The 23,402-nt window shown below is 36.5% G+C and overlaps 1 pseudogene across 1 annotated transcript in view; it reads left to right on the top strand.

Annotated features, from left to right (window-relative positions):
* Positions 1-22,982, top strand: part of LOC308625184 (large ribosomal subunit protein eL43-like) — a 51,796-nt pseudogene extending 28,814 nt beyond the window's left edge. The window contains exon 2 of the transcript in view: positions 22,685-22,982. The product of the transcript in view is annotated as a large ribosomal subunit protein eL43-like (transcript). The remainder of the gene's footprint in view (positions 1-22,684) is intronic.
* The last annotated feature ends 420 nt before the right edge of the window (positions 22,983-23,402 follow it).

The following is a 23,402-nucleotide window of genomic DNA, read 5'->3' on the forward strand; positions in this document are numbered from 1 at the left end:
TGGTCTCTTAAAAGAGGCCTCAGGTGTTAAACCAACTGTTCAGGCTCATTGTCAGCTGCTGGTTTCTAGAGTATTAATTCAAAATTAGTGAAAATATAAGACTATGTCTACATTGGCCAACCCCATTGCGAAATTGAGCAATTTTCAGCTAAGGGTGCAGCATTCTCTACAATGCCCTTGAGGAAGATTCAGAAACTCATTCTATTTCCATCTGCTTCCATCATTAGAGAATGCAGTTGATTGATTCAACCTCACTAACAATAAGAATGGATGCTGTTTAACTAAAAGGTGAGTAGTACAGGCGTAATCGCTATGCCAAAATTAATAAAAATAAGCATGCTCTCGGTCAGTTTATATACATATATATATACATAAATATACAACTTCATATATATATAATTTTTTAAAGATAATTTTACTATTTGAAGACTGAAATGACCTTATTTGTATTGGATCCTTGTTATTATTAGGTGAAAAGTGCAAAAGAAGAATGGGCATCCATGAGCTGGCTGCTGCCTTTTCCCTCAGCCTTCCTTTCAGGAAAGGAATACTGAATACTAATATCACACATTTTCTGCACCACTGATTGAGCGCCTATGATATTACATTATTAGAAACATTATCGATAATATTATTGGTGGTATTCAGTGTATAAAACTTATGTCTCTACAAATATCAAGAGTTTCTTTTGAGTAAAAATCTGTATATAGTTAAAATTCTTTGTGGAGCCTAGTGCAGTGCTGTATACAGAGTAGACACTCAGGAAATATTTGTTGGAAGATAGATTAATCAAGAGCATTATTATTATTAATTTTTTTTCACTGTACACGGGCCTCTCACTGTTGTGGCCTCTCCAGTTGCAGAGCACAGGCTCTGGATGCGCAGGCTCAGTGGCCATGGCTCATGGGTCCAGCTGCTCTGTGGCACGTGGGATCCTCCTGGACCAGGGTGCGAACCCGTGTCCCCTGCATCGGCAGGCGGACTCTCAACCACTGCGCCACCAGGGAAGCCCCAAAAGCATTATTTTATAAACCATTTATTAAATGCTAAAGGTACAGACTGCTAGTTGCCCCGCCCCCTCCCAGTGTCTATTCACCCCTTCTTTTTTGTAAGAACAGAATCCTCCCTACCTCTCAACTCCAGTTTTAGCAGGGCACATGGCTGTCTAGTTAAGGACTACATTTCTCAATCTTGCTAGCAGCTAGATAATATGTTCAATGTCTAGGTCATTTCTTTAACAATGAAACTGCTTGTCTTTTACTTCTTTCACATTTTCATGGGTAGTGGTGAGCCTGCTTCACCCATGTGAGATGAGCAACACTTAGAAATGGTAGAAAACAAAGCAGAAGGAATCTACATGGGGAAAGCTGTGTATAAGTTCCCCTATCTCTGCACTGTTAAATGTGAGAAAGCTAGAGTCTTATTTTATTTGAGTGATTGTATTTTGTGGTCACTTTGTTACTGCAGCTTCGCTAGCACTCTAACTGACAAAAATGCAAAATGCTCTTTTCCATAGCTGTCATTCTAGAATTCCATGGACCCACTCATGGTCCTCCACTAGGACTGTGATAATCTAAGAAAGCAGCTTGGCTTGACTTGTGAGAGCATCTGTGGCCTACAGAAGAGTGGAGAACATTAAGGATGTGTTAAGGATGCCCACTCTTGAGTAAATTATGGGCAAAACTTGTCAAGGCTTAAGTCTTCTTTGTAGAGAGGTGCTGTGCCCTCAGAAGTCAGCATCTCACAGATGATCAGAGTAAGCTATCCTTTGTTGGTTGTGCAATTTGTAACTCGGCCTCAAATAAATTCAACAGGAATGTATTTTAGGTTTTGTAAAGAACAAAAAATGAAGCTGAAACTAGCCTTGGATAATTAAAATATCATTTTTTTCTAAAAGCCTCCAGGTCTTCACCAAAAAAACTGTAAACAAATTGAGGATAGAGATTGTTTCATGTTTCTGCTTACACAGAAATTATATTTCTATACATAGTAAAACAGGAAATTCATCACTGGGGCTCAGCTGAAGTTTGTTGACTTAATTGTTCAGAATTCAGAAGTTCAAGAATATTACAGGTTTTCTAGTTCCTACGAGTAATAATTAGAATGTTTCACTATAATTTACTAAACTAAATATTATTTTCCCATAATTGGGCACTGTTCTATACTGTTTATAGTACAAAAAGAAATGTTCGGGGGATTTTTCAAAACACAAAAGTTTTAAAGGACTGCTAGAGTTATTTGGGCTTATAGCTGTCCTTCAGCTGGGATTTCCAGAAATATTTGCTAAAATGTTTATCCTGCATTTTAGATGAAGAAAACAGGATTTATTTCTGATCAGTGTTAATGTACTTACAGAAAAGAAAAGTCTCTGTATAACAACCAGGTCAAGTTTGCTTTTTTGAGCAATTAATTTAGATGTTATATTAATAAAAATTTTCTCCATCATGCTAAGCTTTCAAGGCAAAAAGAGGTTTCTCATTGGTAAATTGTTGGTTTCATCTGAGTAAACAGGAGTTGCTCATGTAGCAATTGTTTGTTTCGGGAAGATTCTCTGTTTTTTGCCTTGTGTTGATCCTCACCATAAAAAAACAGCCTGGGATAGGTAACTTTTCTGATTTATACTGATATAGATAATGATTAACAGTGTCTAAACACCTCATCTGTTGCTCAGTTTTAAAGAGCTGATTGAATCATTATACATTAAAATAGTCTTTTGAAGATTGTTGGCCATCCCTTCTAGAAAATGTGGCATCTTTTAAATTGATTGAAAAATAATATCAAAATTCAGTAATGGACTCTAAAAAAATTGAATGACTTAAGAGTTGACTATTTTTTCCAAATTAAAATTATATATTAAGATCCTGAGTTTTTGAGATCATTCTAAACTTCCCATTTTTTGGAGAGCATTTTTAAGCTAAAAACAATTAAGTTTTGAGATCCATTTAATTTTTACTTCTTTTAAGTACCAGCATAAACATCTGCCATCTGGCATGGAAATTACCTCATATGGTGGGACGAGAAATGAGATTTATTTAAAAGTTCTTTGTCTTTGCTACTTTTTCCTGCCGCATTTTCCACTAGTGTAATTTGAACCTGACTGTATTTAAATAACCATTTATCGTCATAATGGAAGAGCCGACTTAAAAATACATAACTGCTGTCATTCCAGGAGACTGTATCAAGGAAACATAGAATTTGCCATTCTAGATCAGACCATTTGTCTGTCTTGTCTAACACTTGCCTCTGGCAGTGACCAATATTGAGGACATTGGAGAGCAGCAGAAGTATGCAACATGAACACAAACCATTATTTAGGGGAATAATTATTTTCTCAGTTGGTAATCTTACACTATGGGATATTAAAATTGAATCACCTCTACCTGTTTATTTTATTAATATTTTTAACAATCAATAAGCTAACCAGTTTTGTTAAAATTATTATAGTGAATGATAATTAGCTATGGTATTTCTGTATACAAAATTTTCTTATGCAACTAACACTCAGTTTTTTAATGCTGTGATTTTTACATATGAGGAAAATATGGAGAAATTTGGGCTATACAGCAAAAAACAAAAAAACAGAAAACCAAACCAAACAAAAAAATCCAAACCTTTAATTTTGGCTTGTAGTTCAAAGTCTAGATAAAAATGTATTTACTACAAAATTTCGGTTTACAGGTCCAGAAGACAATCTAACACTATCTAATTTGATACTAAATCTACCATTGATGGTAGCAGAATAATCCTATGCTGAGTGATTAATGGATAGACCAGAATATAGGCCTACAAATTTGTATCTTCCCTGACAACTCACCAGTGTTGTGGAAAAACTATTACAGAGACAAATTCATCCTTAATACGTCTCTGAAGTTATAGGTAGATGCAAAGAACAGAATACTTACCAAGTGTAGAGCTCAAATGAACACACAGTTACACACACACATGCACACACACACACACACACATACCTCTGTAATGCTCCAGTCATATCAAATACCTGGTGTTCCCTAAGCCCATCACCTCTGTTCATCCCTTCCTTACCTCTCCCTAAGCGAATATAAAAGACTTTCCTCTGAGATTATATAGATTATGCTCATTCTTCTCTAAAACTACATTAATCCCTCGAGGATTTCTAAGTGCATAAAATCTGTATACTCTGTCAGCCAACTTCTCACCTGGCCCATAAAAGGTACTTATAAAACAGCTTTTCTCTTACCTCCTTGACAACCAAAAAAAAAATTGAGGGTCAAAGTGAATCTGTTAATTAACAATACTGCCCAAACTACGAATACCACTAACAATGTGACCACCTGTTTTGAACCAGATCTTCTCAATATTTAGAAATCAAGAGTTTTAAATAATTTGGGCAAATACCTGCACAACTGATTACTTAGCTGAGCTGAAAAACGGTGAGTCTTAGAGGCTGGAGACATTTCCACCCTCCAAGGTGCTGATGTGTCAACTGCTAATTTAATAAACTTTCTTCCTGAAGTGGCTAGTGTCTTTGGAGATTTTTTTTTTAATTTGTTTTTACCCTTATTGGGGAATAGTGAAATCCTACATGGCCATGGATAACTAAAAATAACCAAATGGAGATGCTTAGAGGGTGAAAGAGTTTTAAAAATGCTCTTTAAGTAGGTAAGCAGTTGAAAATGGTTTATTTCAATTGGCTTTGTACTGAACTGGCAGCAAATGGAGAGGCCCCAAAAAAGCCAAAAACAAACTAAAAATAACTCATCCCTTCCTAAAATAAGTGATGGAATGTTTAATTTGAGCCAGGCTCCGAAGACATCTGGAAATCCTTGAGTCAGTTCCTTAACTTCTTACATTTTGTAGGTTAGTCTTTCCATGAAGGCAAAAAGAACTTCCTTAGCACAAATGTTTCTTCTAGCTGAAATCAGTCCCTGCCTTTTACATGAAGCATGTATAGTCAAAAATAAACCTTGCCAAGATTCCATCCATATTTCTACTAGACAATTTTCAAATCTGTAGGCTAGAATCTTGACTTTAGTATAAGATAAGGCTTATGTATCCCTCTAAGTCAGTGGTTCTCAAAGGGAACAATCTAATCTCTGCATCTCTCCCTCCCCAGGACATTTGGCAATGTCTAAAGATGCTTTTATTGTCACTCTCGTGGGGTTAGTGCTGACATAAAGTGGGTAGAGGCCTAGGATGCTGCTAAACGTCCTACAATGTACAGGGCATTCCCCCCACAAAAAGAATTTTCTGGTCCAAAATATCAATCGTGCTATGGTTAAGAAACCCTGCTCTAAATGGAGGGCATTAGGAACACAACCAAAGAAAGTTTTGGCATGTCTGACCACACACTCTGGAAGGAGAATTCTATTCACTATACTGTGAATTAAATTAAGCATAAATATATACAATTATAAAAGTAATACTTAGGGCTTCTCATACCAATTTTTTGTATTCCTCTCTAAGAACTGGAAAGAGCCATTTTGTGGATTTCTAGCTAGCTCCTCAGTTTTCCGGCATTGCTGATATTCCTCCTACACCATTCTTGACTGTGTTCTGTGTGTTTTGACTGGTCATGTCCTTGCTTCATGGTTTGTGCTGCTATTTGCTATTCACAAATCATGAAGAATGCAGTGGCCCCAAGTTAATTTTAGGTAGCAATCTTTGTCATCTTATTTCTATAGGGAAATAAGATGCTCAGCAGCTCTGTGTCTAACGTGAGCATTCTGTGCCATCCCGAACCAGAGGGAGAGATTTGTTCCACAACCTTCCACAGAAAGGATCCCTCCTGAGCAAGTTCCAGTCAGAAAGTCATCCTTCGTGGACTGTTAACTATAAACACCATGACATTCCTTGAGTAACACCAGTAAACATCTTCTCATCCTTCCCACCCTACTTGCGGCAGGTGCTCAAAAATTGTTTTCTGTTTAACCATTGTATGCCCAATAGCAAGAAGGAAAAATGTCATTAAATTGACAGGACGTGCAAAAGTGTCTTTGCAGCTCCAGGTGAAGAACTGTAAGGAAGATTTCTAATTTTAGATTTCCTGAGAGGGGAGTTGCATTACCAGCTGCCATCCACCCTGTCATTTCTGAACCAATAGAAAACATACTTAAAAGAGTTTGCCCTTGTTGGATTTCATTCAAACTTGTTAAGGCTCTTGGCTATCCACACCAAAACGGACTTTCAAAATTACTTGACTCCAAAGCTGAATACATACCTCTGATATATTCTACAATGATTAAGCTTGAAAACAAGCATTGTCTTAGACCAGACGACTGGCTTAATTTTCCATTGTCATTGCTTTTCCCCTAACTGACAAATCAGAAACCTCTATCCCCTTTCCTTGCTGTCCCTACCCCACTGCCAGCTTTATTGCTTGACCATTTCTGAAGACACAAAAAATGGTTATCCTCAGATTATTTTTGAATGAGAGTAATAATAATAGTAAGACTAAAATCCAAATTCAGAGAAGACACGTGTTTGATTCAGAAGCCCGTGTGTTTGTGCATGATGTGAAAGGTGTACTGAGAAGATATTAATCGTATTTTCTCCTTTCATTTTACATGAAAGCTGTCATTACTGGGATAAGAATAAAATGAATATAAGTATGATAAATGATAAGCACATATGGTAGTCAATATATTACTTGGAGAGAGCATGCTAATCAACCCAGGAAGTGGGCTAATGCACCCTGCGAGCAAGCATTTGGGAGAGATTCTAAATTTGTAACTCAGGGAAGCTTGGCATTTAACTTGAGCTGCTTTTGGCTTGAGGTGAAACAAAGGGTACAATCATGATCCATTTATGGATTACAGTAGCAAATGTCTCAGAAGGTGCCTTTGCAAGACCGTGGAAAATGCAAAACCAATGCTATCTCCCTAACAAGGCTTAGCATATACATGAATTGTTCAATGAATGTTAAAGCATGTTCATAAAAATGGGTGAGAGATTCCCACACCTATTTTTTTTAATGAACAGTGAAAAGGAAGAGTAAGAGAATCAATGAGTTCTCAGTTTGAAAGCTTTGTTTTTTGTATTAAAGCTGATGAACATAATTTAAAAAATGCAAGTGCTGAAGTCTCTAGGCTATTGGGGATCTGCCATCTTTTAAAACACACTTTTTAAACTTGATTCTTAATTATTCATAGATAAATGAATCCCAGTGCTTTTGATGATCTCAGTATCTCTTACATAACTTCAGTTTTAATGGCAATACCGTTTCTGTTTTCCTATTCCAGTTAGCCAAGAAGCTGGAAAAGTAGGAAGTTTATGGTCCTGTGATTCCTACTAAAAAGCATTTTTTAGCTTCTAAGAGGAGTAGAATAGACAGCAATTGAACTAAATAGAAATATGGCTTGCTAGATTGGGTTTATGTTAGTTAAGAATTAATTTTGGAAATAGCAATTCTATTGCTGATTTGGGGGATGAATAGTAATTCTTATTAACATCAGTCACCTTAGCTCTTCCTTCTGGTATTTCAGAGGTGCCTCTGTTGAACTCCCTTTCCAGGGGGCTGATGAATTAATTAGTATTTACCAAGCATCTACTATGTGTCTGATTCCTTGTTAGGTACATAGAGAGCCGCAGGTCAAATGGTACAGTAAAACAGAAAACCTATAACCACCTGGAAAACTCTAATTGCTGTCTGACAGTTCAGGAGAGTTGAAGATATTGAAAAAGGGAGGAAAAAATGATCATGGCCAGAAAGAGGAAGCAGATACCTCAACTGCTATCTTACAATCTACCACCACATGCCTCCACTCTTGTATCCCTGCTCCAAATCCAGTGAGGACTTGGTAATATACAAGCAGCTGGTGGAGAATAACCAAAAGAGTGGAAAGGGGGATAACCCCAGGGAATGGAGCTAGAGACTAAGAAGTGGTGTGATGTGGTGAGGGCACAACTGAAAAGACTCCTCACATCTTTAGCCATCATAACCTAGTTGACAGACATCAAAGACATTGCAGGATGGGCGGAGAGCCAGCAGTGGTTGTGAGGTAGTTGCCAGCTTTACTTACCACCAACTGAATTGATATTGTGCTCTGTGATTTAAACACATTAACATAAGTGTATAATAATTGTTGTTGTTCTATATTTTAACTATTCCATAAATATTGAGAAAGGACAATATATCAACACTGTCTATACAACAACTTTCTCTCAGCAAACATTTACACTCATTGTCTACTGTATTTCTGGCCCTATGTAAGGACTGAATAAACAGAAATGACTAAGACATGGTCCCTGTCCTCAAAGAAGACAACCTAATGGTGTACTTTCTTCTGAAATATGCTGATATTGTTACCATACCAGAATCATGGTTATGGTTGGTTAAACACATTGGTTGAATGTAGTCATTTTTTTGGCTGAACCAACGGAAGTTGAGCCTCTTTAGACAGAGGATAATTTTTAGATGAGGTGGGACCTGAAGGAAGGATTTGAATACATCAAAGGGAGAAAGGGCATTCCACATGGATGGAAATATGGAAGGGAGGAAGAATCTAGTTTTTAGAAGACAGCATGGCATCTGCCTGACAAGCAGTCAAGGTCATTCACTGAAATCAAGTGGGAGCAAAGGGGATTTCTGCATTGCTTAAAATGTAAATAAAGTCTTTGGAAAGAGATCTGGCCATGAAATCAGGAGATCTGGATTTAGTTTTGCAATCTTGAGCCAACCAGTCTTAATCTAGCAAGTATTAATTATCTTATTCATAGAATGAGGGCAAAAATACATATTTGTCTATCATATAATGCATATCTTCATCACAGAAGGTTTCTCGACTGAATAAGAACATAAAGCAAATTGCTTTAAGCTCTTGGAAGAAAGAAGCTCTTCAAATCTAGGGAATTATATTAAGATTTTATATTCATTCACTTTTATATGTGGTTTTGCTAAAAGAGAAAAATTAGTTTGAAGTTTCTCCTGCTGTTTTGGTAAAATCGGTAAAAATATCTTCCTGATTTTTTTCTGAGCATAAGGTAAAACTTATTGTCTTCAGCTAAGTAGATTAGCAGCCATTTTCTTTGAACACCCAGAGCTCAAAAGTAGCATCTGTCTTATTCATATATAACCTAAAAAATAACATGTGAACTTTAAAATTTAAAGATAAGTTAAATGCATGAAACAGTTTTTAGTTCCAAATTTGTTTTTTCCTTTCTGTGTAGTATAAACTGAATCATTCTTAATGTTAATTTTAGCAGTTTCCAAAAAGTTAGTACAAACAAGTGTCTTCTAAATATATATTTTAGTTGTCTTGTTTTGTTTTGTTGCAAACCTACTAACTTACTTCTCTACTATTCAACTGCATTTGAACAATCATAGACATTTCTTCATTCTTTCCTACAGCTAACTAATGCTCAACTGTCAACTGCCTCTTAAAATCTAAGAAAGATTGGATTCAATATTTATTTAATGTTTAGTGGAAAGTCCAGCGCAAGAAGGAATGTCCTATTTGAGATTTTTGCCTCTTTCAAACTAGGTCATATTATGAGTCATTTTGGTACCCTGTTCAAGCTGCCCCTCTTCCATCATATTGTCCTAGAGATGGAACTCATTTTGCTTATCTGCTGTCATAGATAAACTTCTCACAAAAGACTTTTTGGTGTTAGCCAAGTTTAATGGTACTTGGGGAAATGGACAGGATAAGCAATGCAACAGTGTAAACATATAAATTTCATATTAAAAATTCCAGTTCTTTAAAAAATGTTCATTTGTAAGGGTTTTGGGAAAATCAGTCTTTAGCCTTCTGTGTTTTTGGGGTTTACTTCTCCTCTTATTCTCTTAAAAGTGCAACATAAAAAAAAATAGAAACAAATCTTCTAATTTTTATAAAGCAAAACTGAATTCCCAGTCCAGTTAGATACTACAAATAGAAGAAACTTACAAAGAAACACCTAAAAATCTGATTTCTAAGTAGTCACAAAACCTTTTTATAAGGTTGTTTTGTTTTTTCTGACAGGGAAGCAAATAATAAACCAACAATAAAAAAACAAATAACCAAGAGAAAAAAAGAGAATGCAATCTAGAAAATCAATAAATAGAACAATGGTGGCAATAATAAACTCTACTCACCCAACAAATATCTATTTTGAGGATCTACTATACATTAGGTATCTTATTTTACTCTGGAAACAAGGTGATTAAGATGATGCTCTAGTCTCCATGAACTCCCAGTCAGCCATAGAGATTGAAATAGCAATCATGTAATGGCAGCAAGTTTAAATTCATGGAAGCTTAATTTCAAAAATAAGAGCCAATCAGGTTCCCTGACTTCAGACTATACTACAAAGCTACAGTAATCAAAACAATATGGTACTTTGGGATTGACATGTATACACTGCTATATTTAAAATGGTTAACTAACAAGGACCTACTGTACAGCACAGAAAACTCTGCTCAATATTATGTAACAACCTAAATGGGAAAAGAATTTGAAAAAGAATAGATACAGGTATATGCATAACTGAATCACTTTGCTGTACAAATGAAACTAATATAACATTGTTAATCAACTATACTCCAATATAAAACAAAAAGTTAAAAAAAGAAAACCAGTATGGTACTGGCACAAAAACAGATGCAGAGATCAATGGAACAGAATAGAGAGCCCAGAAATAAACCCATGCACATATGGTCCATTAAGCTATGACAGAAGAGGCAAAAATATAACATGGGGAAAAGACAGTGTCCTCAATAAGCGGTGCTGGGAAAACTGGACAACTACATGTAAAAGAATGAAATTAGAACATTTTCTCACTTTATATATAAAAAGAGACTAAAAATGGATTAAAGACCTAAATCAAAGACCAAAAACTATAAAACTCTTAAAAGAAAACATAGGCAGAACACTCTCTGACTTAAGTCTTAGCAATATTTTTGGATCTGTCTCCTCAGGCAAAGAAAACAAAAACAAAAATAATCAAATGGGCCCTAATTAAACTTGAAAACGTTTGCACATTAAAAGAGACCATTGACAAAATGAAAAGACAGCCTTCTGAATGGGAGAAAATATTTGCAAATGGTATGTCTAAAAAGGGCTTAATACCCACAATACATAAGCAGCTCATACAACTCAGTTTCAAAAAACAAACAACTTGATTAAAAAACAGGCAGAAGACCTGAATAAAAATCTTGCAAAAGAAGACATATAGATGGCCAACAGGCTCATGAAAAGATGCTCAACATTGCTAATCATCAGAGAAATTCAAATCAAAACCACAATGAGATATCACCTCACACCTGTCAGAATGACATTGGACTATTATTGTAACAAAATAATAAGCATAAAATATAAAATGCAACGAATGTAGCAAAAGTCATGTATTTTGAGGAAAATGTGTAGTCCCAAATACTTGTATTAGTAAAGACGAAAACCTAAAAATTATTGTGCAAAGTATCCAACTCAAGAAATTAGAAAAACTAGGGCTTCCCTGGTGGCACAGTGGTTGAGAGTCCTCCTGCCAGTGCAGGGGACGTGAGTTTGTGCCCCAGTCCAGGAGGATCCCACGTGCCACAGAGCGGCTGGGCCCGTGAGCCATGGCCACTGAGCCTGTGCATCTGGAGCCTGTGCTCTGCAATGGGAGAGGCCACAACAGTGAGAGGCCCACATACCACACACAAAAAAAAAAAATTAGTAAAAGTATCATCAAACTAAATCCAAAGAAAGTAGAAGAAAAGGAATAATGAAGTAAGAGCAAACATCTCCCTCTCATTCCCTTCTTTCTCTTTTGCTTCCTCCACACCAGTCACACAAGGATTCTGATGAACCTCAGAAACACCAAGCATTGCTCTCACACCAGGAGCATGCTGACACTTCCACATACAATGCTTTTCTGAGAGAAACATGGTTCATTTCCTGCTCTTATTCAGGTCTTTCCCCAATGTGATCTCTGTGAGGCCTTTCTCAACTCCCTTTTACAAAAGTACCCTCTATTCTCATTCTTCTTAACTCCTCTACTCTGATATATTTTTCTCCATTGAACATATCCCATTTAACACAGAATATACCTTACATGTTTGTGTCATTTACATTAGAATGGCATATTTGATCACATGGGATTTTTAAACTACTTTTTCCCAGTACCTAGAAGAATGCTTAGCCAATAGTTGGAACTCAGTCAACATTTGTTAGGTAAATGAAATCAGTGAATGTAAAAACAAGCTACAGTAATAGAAAAACAAAGTTAAAAATCTGCTTCATTAGGGCTTCCCTGGTGGCGCAGTGGTTGAGAGTCTGCCTGACGATGCAGGGGACATGGGCTCGTGCCCCGGTCCGGGAAGATCCCACATGCCGCAGAGTGGCTGGGCCCGTGAACCATGGCCGCTGAGCCTGTGCGTCCAGAGCCTGTGCTCCACAACAGTGAGAGGCCCATGTACTGAAAAAAAAAAAAATCTGCTTCTTTGAAAAACATAAAACAAATAATTGGCAAATTAATTTTCTTAAAAGGAGAGATTTAAAAAGTGATGTGAATAGTATGAAAATTTTGTCCTAAGAAATTTCATAAACTCAATGAAATAAATTCCTTTAAAAAAGCTACTTAGAAAAAATGATTTAAGAAAAAAAAGAAAACCTAAGAGGTAAGGGTCAACTTGTCCAAGACTCATTTCCTACGGCCTGGCTTTCCCAGAAAAGTGTCTGGTCTCAAGGAAAATTCCATGAAAACTGGTCAGAGCCTTGTGCTTAATATAATCAGTTCCGGAAGAATGCTGACAGAGTAGATCGAGATGCTGGTTCATCATATCATATAGCTGAATCACAAGTTTTGGGATTCCGACCAGGGAAATGGTTGGTGCTCCCCAATCTTTAAAAGCTAAGGTGGTCATAAAGTACAGGGCACAAAGGTTCCACTTGATCACACTGCTGTAATTTCAGGGCTTGAATGCCAGCTCTTGATCACATCTCTTCCAGACCATGAATGTTGAAGAAGCTACCATATCTTTTTGCTGTTATAGACTCTTCTGTGTTTTCACCAAGGAGGCTAGTTCTTCCCTAATCCTGCAACTTAAAAACTTCAAAGCCTAGGGACCAGGGTTTCTCGTATGGAAATTTGATGTATAGCCTTGCAAGTTCCTGTATACTGCTACAGACTACATAGATCAATGGTGGAAACTCAGGTTAGCTACTGTGAATTCTCCCCAGGAAAAGCTGTTCCAGAAGACCAGCTGTGTGTGAGGTCTGGATATTCACCTTCAGTTGAGCATGTAAACCAGAAGAGGTTTTTCAATAAAAGAAGTCAGATTTTTTTTACAAAAAAGCAATAAACCCAGATAATTTTATAGTTGAATTCTACCAAATATTCAAGGAACAAATAATTTCAATCTTGCATATACACTTCCAGAGAAGAGAAAAGGAGGAGAGGCTTTCCAACTAACTTTTATCAGATTAGCATATTTTGATATCAAAACTAGATTAAAACAATACAGTCAATGGTGGCCTATCTCACTGAAGCACAGAGATGCAACGGGTAATTATAGATATGATGAAGGGGTTAAAGAGGAGACAGGAAGAAAAGAGTAAGTGTATTAACATCATCTTAATATAACAGAGACACCACTGGAGTCATACCATCTATAATTGCTGGAATAAGTACTAGAGGTTTAAATATATTATTTACAATTACAGTGGTAATGATGGAAGCATTTAACTAATAATTTTTAAATTGCCTGGAGAATGGGCTAAAGAGAAATGAAATAATGTGACTTACCTTCCCACCTTCAGTACCAGGAAGTTGAAAATATATTTTATTGCTAATGAATTAAGAAAGGAGAGATTGAACAATTTATTTAGCAATATCACAGTAACCAACAGAATTTAAAAGAATGAGGGGAGTGGCTCTAAGGAGTGTGAAGTTGAACATCTCCTGTAATATGAGTTTTAACCAAAATCTCTTTACAATTATTTATATGTTTTGCTTTTAATTGCTATGTTGGTGGTTCAAGCCCAGTTAGGGACGTAGTTATTTTGAAAGACAACATGCTGCAGCAGTAAAAAGAGATCTGATTTACGGTCTTTCTTTCAAAACCAGATGTTTAGTATTTGACATATCACCTGATCCCAATTACCTTATGTGCATAATGGAACTGAAAATACATCACAGCTTGTTGACTGGGAGCTGGAAGTAAATGATCACAGTGCTTAGTAATCCTAAGTACTGTAATTAATTGTTTTAAGTTAGCCCACAAACAGATGGCTGAGACAAAGAAGAACGTTATGGTAGAATGAGAACAGATCTAGTAGACAAGACCTGTTCTTGTTCTAATTCTGCTGCTAGTCTCTTTGGCGATTCTCAGTAGTCACTTGTCCTTTCTAGGTCTCGTTTTGCCTTTCATTGTCCATTTTTCTCTCTTCAATAATGAGGAGGTAGGAGAACATGCTCCTTATCTCCTGTTAGTTGGAAGAGGCATTGCTTCTAAATTGGAAAATGTAAGTGTTTTACATTTTGCTTTTCAGATGCAACTGTAGGTTGGGCTACTTCCATCACAAATCATATCACCAAATTTAACATTTCTTATAGATGGAATTATATGTAGTCATATTCTGTCTAATGAATGTGTCTCTTTGGTCCTTGCACACTTGTATTTTGTACAGATTCTTTCATGAAATAAATGATCAGTAACTTTTTCTTCTTGACAATGTCCTTTTTCTGGTCTTTAATATTTTGAAAGCCACAGTGTTTCAATAGTCATTTTCCATAAGGCACTCATTAGTTTATGAGGCCAAGTTTGAGTTTAGAATAGCAAGGTAGTACCAACTACCCTTTATCTATATCAATGGAATTTTGTGTTGTTTGATTGGTTTAATTCTCTCATTCTTATTATTTAAAGTATGTAGTATACAAATTACATTTGATAATATGTATTAAAAGTATAAGTACCAATGTTGCTGTGATTTTAAATGTCATCTTTCAGTGCTCCTATGAAAAATTCAACGATCGGTAGGATGTTGGATTCATATTAGATTTCTCACTTAATATTTATAGCATTTGGTTTCTTTTTTAAATTAAATATTATTTATTTTTTAATTGAAGTATAGTTGATTTACAATGTTGTGTTAATTTCTGCTGTACAGCAAAGTGATTCTGTTATATATATATATATATATATATATATTCTTTTTTATATTTTATAATATTTGGTTTCTTATTAGGCAAATAAATGGGTAATCAATTTTTAAAAATTTGCTCCTGAATAGTCATTTTGTGAGTGTCTGACATTACTTAGGGTAGCATTAATGTCACCATGTTTTCCTGCATCTGGGGAGTACTGTCACAGTGCTTGATTACTTCACCTAACAGGCTCTAGGAAGGATGGACCCTGATGTGGCAGCTTGTAGCTATACATTAGTATGGGTTGTGTTAGAGCCAATTGCTGCCTGACCTCTCCTCCCAGTAGAGGCAGTGTAGTGCCATCTGTACATCTTTTAGTCACATTAAATCATGTCATTTAAAGAGCCTCTGAATGTGAACGAGTTTACCTTATGCTTAGGAAAGAAATCAGTTGAACTGTTGAACTACAAGTCTGTGTTCATCTGCATCACCAATTTTCATATTGTTTGAATTCTTTCTTCTCTGGACTGGTAATAACACTGTCAGAGACTGTTTAAAATTTGCTACTGTCATAATTAGAACATTACTAAAGATTTAAAAATTGTCATTAAGGTAATTTAAACTCTATATTTACATGTAGGTCCCAGGGCTAGGGTCAAGACTATCTTTCCAAACTAGATATGGATGTTTGCAGGCATAATCCTGCCAAGGAGCTGCCATGCCAAATCATACTCACATGGAGGGCTGAGGAATTTTATGGACACAAATCTTTCTAAAAGAAAGAGGATTCTATACTATCCTCTTTCTTTTAGAGTGATTTGTGTAGTGAGATGGATAGACCTAGAGTCTGTCGTACAGAGTGAAGTAAGTCAGAAAGAGGAAAACAAATACCGTATGCTAACACATATATATATAGAATCTAAGAAAAAGAAAAAAAAATGATCATGAAGAACCTAGGGGTAAGACGGGAATAAAGACACAGACTTACTAGAGAATGGACTTGAGGATATGGGGAGGGGGAAGGGTAAGCTGTGACAACGTGAGAGAGTGTCATGGACATATATACACTACCAAATGTAAAATAGATAGCTAGTAGGAAGCAGCTGCAAGGAGAGGGAGATCAGCTCGGTGCTTTGTGACCACCTAGAGGGGTGGGATACGGAGGGTGGGAGGGAGGGAGATGCAAGAGGGAAGAGATATGGGAACATATGTATATGTATAATTGATTCACTTTGTTATAAAGCAGAAACTAACACACCATTGTAAAGCAATTATACTCCAATAAAGATGTTAAAAAAAAAAAAGAAATAGGATTGAAATGACCAAGCCTATTGAAGGAACTTCTTCTGGACACATGGCCATGCACATGGCCTAGACCTGAACAATCACAATTCACCATCACCCTAGGCTCAGTCACTTTTCCCCCCCAGAAAAGGCATGTGAATAAGCTAAGACCAAACAGAGCCTTCCCCAGAACTTTCCTTACAGAGAATTGGGTAAGACTGTCTCTTTGCGATGAATTTGCTTACCTTGTATACCATGATTATGGGTGTGCCACTAACCACTTAATGCTTACACAGAGTGAATCTGACTAATAATTGGAGAGTTAGAGCTCTCATTACAGTATTTAAGTTCCTCCCTTTGGGCCACCCAGACCTGAAGCAGCAATAGGACTCCTGGACCACTGGACTTAAAAATCACATGAGCTGGGCTTCCCTGGTGGCTCGGTGGTTGAGAGTCCTCCTGCCGATGCAGGAGACACGGGTTCGTGCCCTGGTCTGGGAAGATCCCACATGCCATGGAGTGGGGCCATGAGCCATGGCTGTTGAGCCTGTGCGTCCGGAGCCTGTGCTCCGCAACGGGAGAGGCCACAGCAGTGAGAGGCCTGCGTACCGCAAAAAAAAAAAAAAAAATCACATGAGTTTTTTTTTGTTTTTTATTTACTTGTTCAAGTCAGTGATCCCTGGAGCAGCAGCATTAACTTCATCTGAGAACTTGTTAGAAATGCTCATTTCTGAATCAGAACATTTGGGGATAGGCCCAAAGGTTTAACAGGCCTTCCAGGTAACTCTGATATAATAAAGGTCGGGAAACTGGTTTAAAATGTGTGTTTAACTTCTTTTTTTTTTTTTTAAATTGAAGCATAGTTGACTTACAATATTGTGTTGGTTTAAATTATTTTGAATTTAATTTCTGGCCATCTTCACTTGGTGAAGTCCTGATATAGCAATGACAAATACGAAATTTTATAACAGTTCTAATAACAGATTAGAAGAATTTTGGTTTAAAAACTCTTCTCACTTGGCCATGGCAGAGACCAAATTTTTGAATAGGGATATTGTCAGGAAATTCCTAGAATCTCTGGTTTCAGGTTAGCTTTGTACCCACTTAGCCTCAAGTAGTCACAGGCCATTTGAAGACAAACACTGAAGAATCTGTTCCATCTCGAACTTCAGATCATTAGAATTTTCAAACTCTGGGGGATACAGACAGGAGTCTTCTCTGAAACTTTATGTCAGCTTGAGCACATTCTATTTAAGCTAAAAGAACTGCTTAATTTTAGCTTCAATATCTAGGTTTAGAAGAGAACCTTTATAGATTGTCTCAAGGGGGGATTTAGTTCCTCAATCTAAATATCTCTGTCTTTGATCCAAATCATTCCAATTTACTTTAACATAAGAGGGTGCCTGTTTTTTTTTCAACTGGCTTAGTGCTGGATACTGTGTCATCAATATAAAAATATAGTCAGAAATCTCTTGTGAGTTAATGGTATAATAGCAGTATGCTCTCTGATTAACAATAAAGAATATAAAAATGCATGCTTTTAAGAAATATTGTATTACTCACAAAAAAAGAAGCTTGTCCTTTACATGCTTATGAGTGCAGAATATGTCATGTGGAAAGCACAGGATTTCCTTTAGTGTTATTTTTTAATATTAGATGTCTCTGCAATACATGTTGATGATCTGGCAGATTCAATTTTCATGATACCTTCTTTTGAGAGGATATCTGCTTTGAAGCATAATCTCTACAAAAATAATATCTCACTGTGCACTTTGTATTTAAACAAGTTTAAACAAGACTAACAGCAATTACTTACTAATTTTAAGAGCTGGACTATGAAAACAGAAAGAGTCTAATCTATAAAATTCTTTGCAAGGAAATGGACACAATTGGAAAAATATTTAATTAATGTTTAATTGTAATTAGAGGTTATATTATATGATATCACCTTTACAGGTTATGGATCTATCTATCATCTCTACCGCTCAGAGACCTTACAGGGGATGTGGCCTTGATGGCTATTAATATAAGCCAGTTTCCCATTAGAAGCATTTACTAGTATATTACATAGAGTCTCCTTTTCCAGACATCCAAGTATGCTCTAAAATTCCATTGGCACCTGTCAATATTGTCTAGAATTTACAGGGTAGTTGAAAATTATCATCAAACAGAAGCCAGATTGCCTTTGGTCCTTATTTACTAGCTTCTAATTCACTAAAATAGAATTCATTTGTTCCATAGGCAAGTCATATAATTCTTACTTTTTCTATATTTATATGACCTTTTTGACCAGGGAAACAAAACAACAACAGCAAACAAGCATTAACTTTGAGATAAAACAAACATTTGTTAAAATTCTGGTTGTACCAAATACTTACTTTTCTAAGGCTTTGTTTTCTTAATGTAAAAAAGATGATGACCACTCTTTCTCAGGTAGATTGCCTATCTCTGCTTTGCTCAGTTCTTCTTCTAGGGTTTTACCTTGTTCCTTCATCTGGAACACATTCCTCTGCTGCCTCATTTTGTATAAGTTGTTATTGGTATTTTTTTTTAAACAGGAAGAATTTAAAATTTTTATTTATTTATTTTTTTACAACATGGATTTTATTTTTTTTAATTTTTATTGGAATATTGTTGATTTACAATTTTTTGTTAATTTCCCCATATAGGTCATTACAGAGTATTGAGAACAGTTCCCTGTGCTATGCAGTAGATCCTTATTAGTTATCTATTTTATATATAGTAGTGAGGATATGTCAATCCCAATGTCCCAATTTATGCCTCCCTCCCTTTCCCCTTGGTAATCATGTTTGTTTTCTACATCTGTGACTCTATTTCTGTTTTGTAAATAAGTTCATTTGTACCATTTTTTTAGAGTCCATGTATAAGTGATATTTGTCTTTGTCTGACTTACTTCACTGAGTATGACAATCTCTAGATCCATCCATGTTGCTGCAAATGACATTAGTTCATTCTTCACTACTGGTATTTTTTTTTTTTTTTTTTTTTTTTTTTTTTCTTTTTGCGGTATGCGGGCCTCTCACTGTTGTGGCCTCTCCCGTTGCGGAGCACAGGCTCCGGACGCGCAGGCCCAGAGGCCATGGCTCACGGGCCCAGCCGCTCCGCGGCATATGGGATCCTCCCAGACCGGGGCACGAACCCGTATCCCCTGCATTGGCAGGCGGACTCTCAACCACTGCGCCACCAGGGAGGCCCACTACTGGTATTTTTATGTATGTAGTAGGTTAGTTACATGTCTTGAACTTGGAGAACTGCCCTCTGTGTCCCTGCAGTGCACTTCCCTCTCATCTCCCAAGCTATATATTCCAGGTATTTCCCCTAGGAGGGCTGCGTGAGTCCTTCTGTTGTGGCAGGCTAACTATGTGGGCAGTCTGGTAGGCTGATTGGCTCCTGGTCTGGTTGGTTGCCAGGTGACATCATATTTGTCAGAATGGTTATCATCAAAAAAGAACACAAATAAGAAATGTTGGCGAGGATGTGAAGAAAAGGGAAGCCTTGTACACTGTTGGTGGGAATGTAAATTGGTGCAGCCACTGTGGAAAACAGTATAGAGGGTTCTCAAAAAGCCAAAACTAGAACTACCATGTGACCCAGCAATTCCAATCTTAGTCATATATCTGAAAAAAACAAAGATACATGCATCCCAATGTTCATAGCAGCACTATTTACAATAGCCAAGATATGGAAGCAATTTAAATATCGAACAACAGATGAATGGATAAAGAAGATGTGGTACATGTATACAATGGAATACTACTCAGCCATAAAAAGAATGACATTTGCAGCAACATGGATGGACCCAGAGGGCATTACAGTAAGTGAAATAAGTCAGAGAAAGACAAATACTGTATGATATCACTTATATGTGGAATCCAAAAAACACAACAAACTAGTGATTATAAAAAAAAAAGATGCAGACTCACAGATATAGAGAACAAACTAGTGGTTACCAGTGGGGAGAGGGAAGGGGGAGGTGCAATACAGGGGTGGGGGGAAAAGGGTTATTATGAGATTATATGAAATCATATATGTGAAACTTTTGAAAATTGTAAGGCACTAATTAAAAAAAAAATGTGAAGAAAAAAAGATGACCAACACCAATATCCCAGACTGCTGGGATTCAATGAGAACATGCACTTAAAGCAGGTAGTACATTCTCAGCCTAGTGTCCATGTTGATCTCTGTAATTTTTGTGTATCCTCTTCCTACTGCCTTTGTGTGTGCTATTCTCTTGGCTGAATGTCCAGCATAGTGCTACCCATCTTTTAAAATGCAAGGGGGTCTGAGACTTTGATGTCCAGGGCTGGTGTAGTTCTATGGGTGTGATTACTGACAATGTACTTTCAGTAGATGAGGATAAACTTTCCCGAGCACAGGTGGACCATTCTTCAGTCAAATGTATTCACCCCTTCAAATTTCAGGGTCAGTTTCTGCAGAAAATTTTCCCTGATTCTGCTAATCTTGCTGGCTACATGACCTCCATTTATTCTTCTCCACATTGTATTCATTCTGCTGTCAAAGGTTTTCCACGTGTCTTCTGTCCCTCTTTTCCATTACATTGCATGTTCTTTGAATGCAGATGTATTCTTTGCTTTAAAGTTTCAGCGTCTATTACAATGTGAAACATTTGTCCTAATCAGTAAGAGCTGTTGATTAGTTACATTCCTCTTTTCTTTATAAACTTTTTTTGAGTTTATACCACCAAAATACAAAATTAGAAAGCTGGATAAAGCCAACTGTTGCAGAGGTGCATATATATAACAGGACTTATGTGCTGTAGGCACGCTGGGTTGGTGTAGCCATTCTGGAAAGTGACCTGGTGCATCTAGCCAAATTGAGGATATACTTACCAACCACTCAGCAATTCCAGTCCTGGGTATACATCCTAGAGAAATTCTCAGACAAGGTTGAAAAAGGATTTGTAAAATTATGTTAATGTTAGTGTTATTTATGGTAGCAGAGTTGGAGGCAATCTGGGTGACCATCACTAGAGGAGCAGACAGACCCAGTGTGTTGGGTCACATGCTATACTAGGGGACATTCAGAGATAATGAACCATACAGATGAACACCCAGAAACATGCGTGGACCTTTAATGCTGAGTAAAAAAGTAACAAGAATTTGTTACACATTACATTTATGTAGATTAGAAATTTGTGCACACAAAATAGCAAGACACATTTTCAAGAACATATAAAAACAAAAGAATATATGTTAAATATATTTGAATGATTGCTTTGGTAGGAGGAAAATGAGAATGAAGAATCCTAATAAAGGAGAAAAATAAATTTAAAATGAAAAGAATACAACTTATAGGAGGATAAAAAATACAAACAAAATTCCTACAGGTCTTTTAAGAAATTTAAAGTGTGTAAAGCAATTATACTCCAATAAAGATGTTAAAAAAAAAAAGAAAAGAAATTTAAAGTCAGGGAGTGTGATTCCTCCAACTCTGTTCTTCCTTCTCAAGATTATTATTTCTATTTCGGGTCTTTTGTGTTTCCATACAAAGTTAAAAATTACTTGTTCTAGTTCTGTGAAAAATGCATTGGTATTTTGATAGGGATTGCATGAAATCTGTAGATTGCTTCGGGTAGTATGGTCATTTTCACAGTATTGATTCTTCCACTCCAAGAACATGGTATATCTTTCCATTTGTTTTTGTCGCCTTTAATTTCTTTCATCAATGTCTTATAGTTTTCTGAGTACAGGTCTTTCACCTCTTTAGGTAGGTTTATCCCTAGGTATTTTATTCTTTTTGGTGTGATATGGTAAATGGGATTGTTTCCTTAATTTTTCTTTCTGATAGTTCATCAGTGTACAGAAGTGCAACAGATTTCTGTATATTAATTTTGTATTCTGAACTTTACTGAATTCATTGATGAGTTCTAGTAGTTTTCTGGTGGCATCTTTAGGATTTTCTATGTACAGTGTCATGTCATCTGGAAAGAGTGACATTTTTACTTCTTCTTTTCCAATTTGCATTTCTTTTATTTCTTCTTCTTCTCTGATTGCTGTGGCCAAGACTTCCAAAACTATGTTGAATAAAAGTAGTGAGAGTCATCATCCTTGTCTTTTCCCCGATCTTAGAGGAAATGCTTTCAGCTTTTCACTGTTAAGTATGATGTTATCTGTGGGTTTGTCATATATGACCTTTATTATGTTGAGGTAGGTTCCCTCTATGCCCACTTCCTGGAGAGTTTTTATCATAAATTATGTTGAATTTTGTCAAAAGCACTTTTTCTGTATCTATTGAGATGATCATATAGTTTCTATTTGTTAAAATAACAACATCAACAACAACACTGATAAAACCTCAGAGATCTCTGATCTTGGACCTAATTTGTGGCTACAAGGCTAAATGCACCAAGAAGGTTGCAATTGTCTGTAAATACAGGACCTGTTATAGTGTCTCCCTCAGGAAAATGGTGAAGAAAATTGAAATGAGTCAGTACACCAAGTACACTTGCTCCTCCTGTCACAAAACCAAGAGGGAGAGTTAGCTGTGGGTGTCTGGCACTGTGGTTCCTGCATGAAAATGGTAGCCAGTGATACTGACCCTACAATACCACTTCTGCAGTCACAGAAAAGTCCATCATCAGAAGACAGAAGGAAAGGAAAGATCAGAAGCTCCACCATGGGAAACACTGCTAGCCTTAATAAATGGATTCATTTATGTAACCCCCCAATAAATATCCTCAGAGATTTCTAAAGTTTAGTGACTGCTAAAAGAGAAAGAAATAGATTATAGAAAGGAAATAACCTGGGAGCTGTTATCTAAGAAGAAAAAAAAATCCATCTTATGCCAGGAAGGAAAAGGTGAGATCCAAGGAATCTGCATTCCTTGAAAGATTTCTGAGTGATTCTGAATTAAATGGTTGGCACTTTAGAAAGTTGCTCTAAAGGGCTAGTCTTGAAATCAGAGCCCATCATTCACAGGCTTTTTCCTTTCTGCCCCAAAATAGGAAACAGAAGCTGATAGTCACCAAGAGAAAAGAAAACTCATAGAGCAAATAATAGTTCTTTTTGAACCAGCGAAGTGAGGCAGTGTTAACAAGCATCAAAAAATAAAAA

Source organism: Mesoplodon bidens (genome assembly GCF_964165515.1).
Source record: "Mesoplodon bidens genome assembly, chromosome: 11".
NCBI lineage: Eukaryota > Metazoa > Chordata > Mammalia > Artiodactyla > Ziphiidae > Mesoplodon > Mesoplodon bidens.